The 10,582-nt window shown below is 35.3% G+C and overlaps 1 protein-coding gene across 1 annotated transcript in view; it reads left to right on the plus strand.

Moving 5' to 3' along the window:
- Positions 1-10,582, plus strand: part of LOC108371574 (serine/threonine-protein kinase N-like) — a 41,613-nt gene that overhangs the window by 19,150 nt on the left and 11,881 nt on the right. The window lies entirely within an intron of this gene.

Here is a 10,582-nt window from a genome sequence, read left to right on the forward strand (position 1 = left end):
CCCAATTATTTATTTAACCATTTTTTAATACTAACGATTTTTTATTGGTGCCCCTTTTGGTTTTTTTCCGGGGTTTTTGTGAGTTTTTAGCGGACCTATAAATTATAGTTGCGGTGAAAAAATTTTTAAATAAACAATTGGGTATTATTACTGGGATAAACAGAGTTTTCCGATAGAAAAATATTGACTTTTAAGAATTCTATACCATTTCCACGAAAAGNGTCTTTCAGTAATAATACCCAATTATTTATTTAACCATTTTTTAATACTAACGATTTTTTATTGGTGCCCCTTTTGGTTTTTTTCCGGGGTTTTTGTGAGTTTTTAGCGGACCTATAAATTATAGTTGCGGTGAAAAAATTTTTAAATAAACAATTGGGTATTATTACTGGGATAAACAGAGTTTTCCGATAGAAAAATATTGACTTTTAAGAATTCTATACCATTTCCACGAAAAGTTGTTTTTTCCCATATAAAATACCTGGAAAATTTTGGGCGCTTTGAGCGACCTCTAAATATTTTTTGATTTCAAAATAAAATAAAATAGGGGTATATTTTTTCGGTAGAGAACAATCATAGGGGGTGGGAGTATAAAATTTCCGACATTACTTTTTCACATGCATTTTTGGACCACCCTAGTGTATATGCATGCATGTACATATGTACATACATATGTATTATTGTGTTTATTTCTATGGCCCACTGTACTTAGTTTGCGGTCACTCTCTTTGAACTCCGTTTTGTCGATCACACTGCGGTGGCGGTTTCCGCTCTCTTCACCTTGTGACCTACATACATATGTACATACATGCATACCTATATATATAAATACGTACCAGGGTTGTGGCGAATATTCGCATTCGCAACCGCGGAGCTACCGCATTAATTTTAACATTCGCATTCGCTTTCGCATTCGGAGTTTTTGCGAATGCGAATGTTGTGCAAGTGCACTGATAAAACGTACATATATCTGGCAAACCAAATGACAAATGGTAGCCAAAATTTTATGCAACGCACATAGGAGTATTTGTGTAACAGAACTGAAAGTGAAAGTGTCTTTAAAATTTTTTCTTAAAATTTTTTCCTTAAACTGTATAACCGAGATATCAATGGACAGTCATACAAGCTCCCATTTCTACTTGATCTCTGACGTACTTCAATGGGAGCATAGTCCTTTTAATAATATATTATTTCTTCAAAGTACTTGACATTCGCAACATCCCTAATACATGCATACTACATGCAGAAGTGCACTTAAATTCTCATAAAATCTTCTCAAAGAAGTTTTGATTTTATTAGCTTCTCTACAATACCCACATTTAAGAATGCACATAGTATGTACATTAGGGTTGATCAATTTTTTTTTACTATGCGCGTATGTCATAGGAGGATTCTACGCGTAATTCTAAGCAAATTTGCTGAGAAAACCAAGGGTCTAAAATCAATTTGGAGTTTACAAAATTGCAAAAATAGATTTCGAAGAATATGTTTAAGAAAAGTTTTAAGAAAAATACAAGTGCAAAAATTGATTCCTCATACCAAAAAACCCCAAAGAGCATATTTTTATACAAAATTTGAGTACTTTTTTACGTCACTTCAGCAAAATGCTAAGAAAATTATTTTCGCAATTTGGCAAACTTCAAATTGACTTTAGATCCATGGTTTATTCGGCAAATTTCCTTAGAATTACATGTAGAATCCTTCTGTGCTATACACGCAAAGTCAAAAAAATCACCCATACAAATTTGCCCGCCCTAATGTACACATACTGAATTAAGTATTTATTCGCTGCTGACTTTCTTTTTCTCTTAATATACGTATTGTATTGTGTATAATACAATATGCAAAATGTAAAAAAAAAAATTGAAAAAGTCAAAATTTTAAAAGGGTTTTTCTAGATTTGCATAAAAATTAAATGGCCACTTATTCAGTAAAAAAAATACTGTTGGGAGTAGCAATTTAAACATAAACATACGCGTTGGCGTTACGTTACAATAACCAGAAGTGGATTTTGACTTCGATTACAAAATTGCAAAACATTTTTTGCAAATCTATGTCCTACTACGTTCAACTAAACATGCCCATGTGAAACAAATCAGAGCATAAATACAGTTTTTCAAAATATCTCGACCCTGGCGCCACCTAACGAGATCATTTTTGGCAAAAATGTGTCTGTTAACATAACCAGTATACATTATAAAAAGCAGCCAAACCAGCCTATAAGTTAGATATAAGAATTTAATTTTTTTCGCGGTGGACTTTTCGCTGGTATCAAAGCTCCGCAAGCCACTAATATTTATCCCCAAAAGCTAATCGGCGGTGAATATCAGACCTCACCTTAAGCTATCGAAGGCTGCGCAGCTGAGTGCGTAGCAGATGTTGTGATGATTCAACTTCATCATCCTCCATACAGTTGCTGCAGTAGGGGTTTGAGTGAACCGATTTTAAAGAAATTTTTTGTGTATGTTTGAATGGGTCTCTGGATAGTTTAGATTCACATTTTGATCCGCCAGGTGGCGCTGGAGTCGAGTTGTTATTAAAAATATTATTTCCTTTTTGGTTGTTGTTGTTTCCGACAGGGTGGGTGTATGATGTATTATGGAACGAATTTCCGTCATCCCTTGTCAAATTTCGAACGAAAAATGACACTGAAGATGGCACAACGCCGAAACCGGTTTGTCTCCAAACCAAATTTGACAAGGGATGACGGAAATTCGTTCCATAATACATCAAAAATATTATTTCCGATTTGGCTTATATTCGAGACATGTATTAGTAACGGTGAGGGCAATACTATCGCAAAAAAGGGCCGCCGGGTAGCGCTAGAGTCGGGTATAACTAAAACTCGTCAAGTGCAAAAAGTGCCGTGGATGTTCGATTACATCGACGTGCTGTACTCACACAGTGGTATAAAAAGGTGCAAGTTTGAAGTTACTAAAAAATCGTGTTGATTTTTGGCAATTTTTTTCACGCAGGTTCTACCATAAAATTATGTGCGATTTTTTTTTTTTTTGTATAGGAAAATAATGAGACCGTCCGCACAAAAATTCCAAAAATCCACACGATTTTTTCGCAACTTCGAACTTGCACTTTGTTAAACTAAAATTGAATGGGTTATAGATATAGAACTGCTTAACTAGAATTTTTCTAAAAAATCTGAAAAGTTGCAGATTAGTATGCAAATTTGTTAAATTTTCCAGAGTTTTGCACAAAGTTTAGAGATTCTATTTTTACGCATTTTTAAACTTTTGTCCATATCTTCGGCATTTACAGGCGAATCTTAAAGTTGGATATATGTATGTATAAGTGTTTTGTCTTGTCTCGAGGAGACTTTTAAGCTCTTATTACCCTAATGTAGCTACCACCTTAAGTTAAATTAAAACTAGAAAGGTTCTTTGATTGTCTTCAGGAATATGAACGAGTTGTAATTGGCATCGTCCATTATAAATTCTAAAAATTGTCTGGACACAAGTGCACAAACCGTGGCTGAACCGCTATTCAGGCGGATTCTGCAATTCACTTCCGAGTGAATTTCAATCTAATTCGCTTTGAATTCAAATGGGCAGGGGTTGAAATTCAGTCGGAAGTGAATTGCAGAAGCTGCTTGATTATCTTTTGAGAATATATTTTTTAACCAATTTGCTTTTCCCTTTCATTTTTACCATCGAAAACTTTCATCTATCTTCAAATAAGGTTTTAGCACGCAAAACGTTCTCTCTCCGACTAAAACAAGTTCTCTTTCTCGCTCTTGGTTGTGTTTTTAAACACTCACATTAAATTTTCCTTAGATGCTTATGATAATGAGAAGAAAATTTTTAAACAACTAAGATTTTCACGACGCTTTTCGCTAGCTGCTCAACGCCTGCTTGCCTGCCATTGTTGTTTGCTTGTCAAACTGATCTCGGCGGACAGTTAGTTGTGTTCGTGCCGTGGTGTTGTTGAGAACGTTTTGCATGTCCGTGTTGTGCGTTGTCTTGTGCGTTTATATGCGTTTTGTGCGTAATGTTGTAAAGCATCTATAAAAATAAATACACATGTATAATTAAAACATCCTTCTCAACGATAAAATACATAAATACATGTACATAGTACATTCTGAAACGAAAAAAAAAAATTAATTCAAATGAATTTAAGAAAAACTAAATGTATATGGCTTTTGCCGGCAGCTAAACTAAACGCTTCAGAGTGCTAAAAAAGAAGAAAAACTGAACAGAAAGTTATTTGTTTGCATTTCTTCCTAAGCTAAATTGTGTGACAATTTAATGAAACGCAACGGTTTACATTTTTTTTTAGCGATTTCAAACCAATACTCGTACATAATTTTACCCGATCGCCTTTCTCCGCTTTGATTCTTCCACATTGCGCCATAGACTGATAGACTGACGACAAGAAGTATCTCTGTTATTCGCTATGAAATAATCAAAATTCGCAGAAATGTCGAAATCATATGCAATCTTATGTAACATGTGCTAAAAACTACAAAATAAAAAATGTGGACGAAACTATACAGGATGCACTTCCGTCAATTGCTATGAAACGATCGAACATTTGGTCGATCGCATAAAAACACGTTTTGTGCTGACTTTCATTATGTTACGCACATGCATAATACATAGTATTACATAGATACATACAGTACGTGTCAAAGCATATCCCTGCAGGGAAAGCTACTTTAGTTGTGAACTAGAATACTACCAGTTCGCTTTTCAGCCCAACGCCCAGCCCAGCACGTTCCATCCCTTTTTCAATGTTAGCGACTGGTATTTTTAGCATGGCGATGTCCTACAAAGATGGCAATTGTCAGGCTATGCATCAGCATCTGAATACTTGTAGCATCACTCCGGTTGATGAAATCGTGTGCCAATTCATCCCCCGTGAAAATCATAAGTATGGCATTTTGCTCGCGGCGCTTTAACAGTCGCAATGGCCGACAGAGCAGAGCACTGGCGTGGTATTACTGAAGTCCGCAGTTTAATCCCTGCCGCAGGAATTTTTTTTTTATATTTTTTTGTTTCTTTTTTAATTAATCAATTTATTTATTTATTTTTTAGTTTATTTTTTATATTTTTTTTGATTTATTTTTTTATTTTATTTTTTATTTTTATTTTATTTTTTAAATTATTTATTTTTTATTATTTTTTTATTTTATTTTAATTAATTTATTTTTTTTTAATTAATTTATTTTTTAATTAAAATTTTTTTATTTTATGTTTTTTTATTTTATAATTATTTTTATTATTTTTTTTTTATTTTATAATTATTTTTATTATTTTTTTTTATTTTATGTTTTCTTTTTTATTTTATACTTATTTGTATTATTATTATTTTTTTTTAATTCAGGTTTTCTATTGCAATTTTAAAATTTAATAAAAAATATATATATTTTTATTAATTTCTTGTTTTATGACACAAGTATGTCTTTCAATGTGCATGTTTTTTCTACAATGAAATTAGATTTTAAAATTTATTATTTATATTTAAACTGAAATAATTATATTTACTTACATTGAATCAATTTAAAAAATCTTAACCACCTCCAAGTGGACTCGAACCTTCGATCTCAGGCACCTGAACCGATAGTCTTCAATCGGCGCCACAGCCGACATTTGTAAGAAAATCAATCAATTACGTTTTAGGTTTGGTTTTGATAATTCAAAGGCATATGTCGCTGAACGCTTATGTTTTTCGAAATTGTCGAACTGCCGTACCATCGCTTTAGCACATACTAGTTAATGAGCTAGTATTTTTACTGTCTGGTTTGGCCTTTCACTGCAGGGTATGGAACTACATCTACGTTTATAAAATTCGATCTACATACTATATGTATATCTTATGACTTAATTGAGTAATATGTACTGGCTTTGAGTGATATTTAGTCGGTTCATTGCACTTTGAAATATTCAAAAATAACTATTTTTACTATTGAACCTGGAACAAGCCACCATATGGGGCTGCCTACTATACTGAGCGTCATAGGTGTCATATTGATGATAAAAAAGTCTCGCATAGAAAAAACCGTAGTGCAGAGATGTGCCATTATTTTTAACGAATGTCATTTCCTTCCTATTTAGTAATAAAATAAAACCCACCACACAAAGCGAAAATAAGATAAACAAGTAGGCACAAGGCCTAATTGAAAAATTAGCTGCCATTTGAATTAAAATAGGACAAAAAAGCGCGGTTGGAGTCAAATTGGCTCGCCAGCAACTCTACATGTTTTCGAGACTGACTGAAATAACTGCCGCTTTTGAAGATTTTACCTACAGTTAAAAAAAAACTAGCAAACATTATTACTACTTTGTAGCAAGTTTTCTTGCTTCGTTTATAAATTGGGTTTCTATTTCAGTAAATTGAAATCATTTTTGGAAATGTTTTTTTGGCTCGGAGGTATGCTCGACAAAACATTCTTTCAATAAAATTCCAATCGAATGTGCGAAAAAGCTGAAGAAAGTTCGCATTGTAAGCGAAAAAGGAATTGTGGCTTTGTTTTCTGTGGATCTATGGGTTTCTATAAAACATTTCGAAGTTGTTATGCTTGTCTTTGACGAGGAATAGATAGCAAGTTTTAAAGTGGTCGGCCTAAATATCAAAGCTCAATCAAGATCTGCTGTAAAAACTTCATCAAACATGAGGAATTCTTCACAGGATAGAATGACGAATGGAAAGCTATTCGCTTGAGTTTCTTTAACAATTTAATAACGTAAATACCCTGCCAATACAAAGCTCTGTCATTGATAGATAATAACGGAGTTGTAAGTAAATATTATTTTATTTTTGATGAAAAAGTCCTACATACTCTCTCAGTACTAAGCCAAAAGAAAAACCGTTTTTACCTTAAAACCTGGTGTATTGGCCAGCTTTTTTAAAATATTCTTCACAAGTTCCTTATGTTTTGACTACCACTGTACTATGTAGCAATGTTGTAGATATGTACGCATATTCGCATATGTTGACGGCGATTTATTTTTATATGTGACCTCAAAAGTCGAATTGCCCCCCTCACCATCCAGCTACTTCTCTTCTCACTCGCACGGTCTCGCTCTCTCTCTCTCTCTCTCTCTCTACGAAACATAATTTCGAACATTTGCACCTGTAATTTAAAATAATTTTGCGTTCTAAAAATGCAATGCAATGCCGATGAGTGCAAGTAAAATACAATTTACATAGCATAGCCTTTTATTTCAGGTGTACTGAGTGTATGTAAATATTTTTTAGCCATTTTGCTTGCCAACAAAATTGTAAAATACATACTTATTTAGTATTTTGAGGCGTAAATACATACGTACATATGTATATTAAACAAAAAAAATCTTAAATTGCTATAAATTTGTAAAAGAAAAACGAGAGTGGTTTTGTTGGCAGCGAAATCACAACTGAAAGCTGTGGCAGCTGTTGTTGTCGGACGGGCGGATGTTGTTGCAAAATGCGTAAAAATATTGTATTTTTAAACACATTATTATGGGCGAAACTGTTTTTTTATATTTTTATTTTTTTTTTTTTTTTGGCAAATATACGTAGGTTCTTACGCACACAGGAAGCTTTTGCTTTTGGTTATTGTTGTTGAGGAAATTTGAAAATAGCTAAACTATTGCAAACAATTTCTCTGATTTTATGTGCTTAGCCTAATTATTATTATATTTTTTAAGTATATGCTTGACACCCCAGCAACCGCAAACTACAGAAACAGAAAAAAATGGTCAGTTAGTAAACAAACATTCCATTACCATATTTAACGAAAGTATAAATAAAAAGTGGCGAAAATTTGTCTATTAAAAATTGCTAGAAAAGACCTTTATAAAATATGGTTCGGTTCTCGGTTCAAAACAAATCTGTTCGGTTAATAGTTTAATTAATTAGTAGAAAAAAGCTTTTAGTTTGGCTTAAACCCCAATCATATCCCTGGAATTTACAACGCTTATTTTGACCCCTTTTTTATATTTTTCGTCATATCTTCGGCATGTCGAATCAAAAAGTATGATATATCGATGTTCTTGTCTCGAGGCTATTTTTTCAAGTTCAGTTCTCAGTTCTTATCACCCTAGCGTACCACAGAGTTGGACAAAATTTATTCGAAAGACGATATTCGTAAACTATAAATAATTAAGTTTATTCAAAGAAAAATTTTTCGAATGACGAGTAAATTATTTTATTAATTACTCGAATAATTAATAAAAATGAAACAAGTAATGTTCCTGATAAAACAGTAAACTAAATTCTACCAACTGCCAAAACACGGCACTACGGACAGCCACGGGATATCTTTTGATGTCGTCAGAAGACCACCTACTTGACGAGGTCCAAATGCTCCTCGTCAAGGAGTACAGTACCATGCTGTGCAAGCAGATCCATGCAGTTAGGTGCAGACATCTTCTTGTGGTCGAGTCCTCGCCAAGGAACATCAAAAGGCATCTATAAGAAACGACCGACGAGATCCATATGTTCATAAAAGAACTACTGGACCCGACAACGTACCGACAGGCCATAAACCTCATTCACAAGACGTCGGTTTCAATGTGCAACAATTCCCGTCCTGTGTATGCAGTTTTCGGAACACAATCACCCGACTTGGACGAGACAGAACTTTGTCTGCCTCGGGAGACTCGGATCATCCTGGCAAAACTTCGCTCTGGATATTCCCAAGAAATTAAACCCCAACCTGAGTAGGATAAACTCAGATGTGTCCAACGTATGTATGCCCGCATGCCCCATGACCCCATCATTTTTCTAAAAATTCAGACTAAAAATATTTTTATAAAACAAAAAATAAAAAAAATTAAACTTGAAAAACAAAGCAAATATTTAACCAAATGACCATGCACTCACTTTTGATCGCCAGTGCAGGTACTTCGAAAAATGTAGTTTCTTTTTCAGTGGTGGAAGACAGTTTTTTTTTGTGTGGATACATATGGATACATAACATGTGTTCCATCCACAATTTTTGCTGAGATTTTGGCCGTTCAGATTTTCTGCTATTGTCACTCTTAGCCGTGGTCATCAATGGTGGAAGACAGTTTGATTGGCCAGTATGTTTCTGACTTTTTGAGGACGCAACTACTCTAGAGTTGAATCAGGTGAAATGCGACTTCTTCATAAAATGTCGATTGCTATGAAATTAATGAGTAAGGATGAAGCTGGTGCAATGTGATGTGGAGTATTTAAAGTATTTAATATAGAAAGAGTTTTTCATTTTGCTGCCGGTGGATGTTTTTTTTTATAAAATTATTACTTCGGTCGGTACATAATTAAGAAATTAAGTTGACAGTGAATTTTATAGACGTGTGCGATCATTTTAGTTATTCACATGAAATGAAATAACAAAAAACCAAAGTGAAATAAATGCGAAATTGTCGGAAACATTCTGAAGTAGTTGTATGTTTTTTATATCCAAAAAACATATTCCATTTTATAAAAACCAAGTCTTCATATTGACTGGAATTAGATGTGTGCTGAAAAACTATTAGAGAAAAGTGGAATTGTGTGTAGAAAAATAATTAATGAAAATCGAAAATTATAAAATCGCAGTGATTGATTGACTTCGAAAACAGTCACATTTCAATGCACATGTGCCGACAAATAACACCGGTTTCGTTCCAGCGATTATGAGTGATGATAATGCGAAGTCGGGCTTACCGAGTAAAGCGCCCCGCCATACCTTCAGCGGTGACGACAAACACGGAGAGGCAGGCGCTGGTGCGTCGCCAGACTTTGGCCAGAGTCAACGGCGGCCTCAAGCCGCAACATCTTTGCCACCGCAGCCGCATGAACTGACCGCAGAGTGGACGGTACGCGCACAGCTAACATTTGCACGTGCCGGCGAGAAAGTGCAACGTGAATTTAGCTCAAATGATCCCGTTAATCCGGTGCGAGTCGTATACAAGTGGTCCACATTTGATTCCACTCTGCCACCCGAAGATGATGTGGATATTGATAATTCTTCCTCATCAACGCTACACAAGCGTAACTCATTTGCCAGTCGTGGATCACGGCAATCGACGCCGTTAAAGGTGAGCACACTCAATCCGCTTGCATGCGTAACTAAATAAATCAATGATTTGTGTATGACTGCTTTTGATTTTGTCCGCAGACCGCGCAACATACTCGCCGCTGGCAGCAACAGCCGCACGAAAGCTTCCGTTCGACAACCTCGTCAACTAACGCTGATTTAGGCGGCGGTGATTCCGCTTTCAGCGGTTCGAATACTTCAAAGCAACGCCAACGACCCTATCAACGCCAGCCGCAAACCGCAAGCGGCGGTCCGAATGGGACTGGCGCCACAATGGGCGCACTCTACGGTACACGTTGTCGCAGTACATGCAACATTGTTGTATCAGCCGTTGCAGACTTCTTACCCGCGGATGCAGCGTCAAGCGCAGCGTTCGACGCAGCGGCAAATGATGATTTAATGACCGGTAGCGGAGGAGGAGGAGGCGGCGGAGGAGGCGGAACGACAACTCATGTAACAGCGACGGAAACGGCTACGGATTTTGTACCTGAAGAAGAGGCTGATCCATTTGTATTCAATACAACGGCGTCGTACACTGTTTTACCGCAAAGGGTAATTTAAAGAAAAGCGCAAACAACA

The sequence above is a fragment of the Rhagoletis zephyria genome, unplaced genomic scaffold (assembly GCF_001687245.7).
Source record: "Rhagoletis zephyria isolate East Lansing unplaced genomic scaffold, Rhagoletis_zephyria_1.1 Rzeph_scaffold_05080, whole genome shotgun sequence".
Classification (NCBI taxonomy): Eukaryota; Metazoa; Arthropoda; class Insecta; order Diptera; family Tephritidae; genus Rhagoletis; species Rhagoletis zephyria.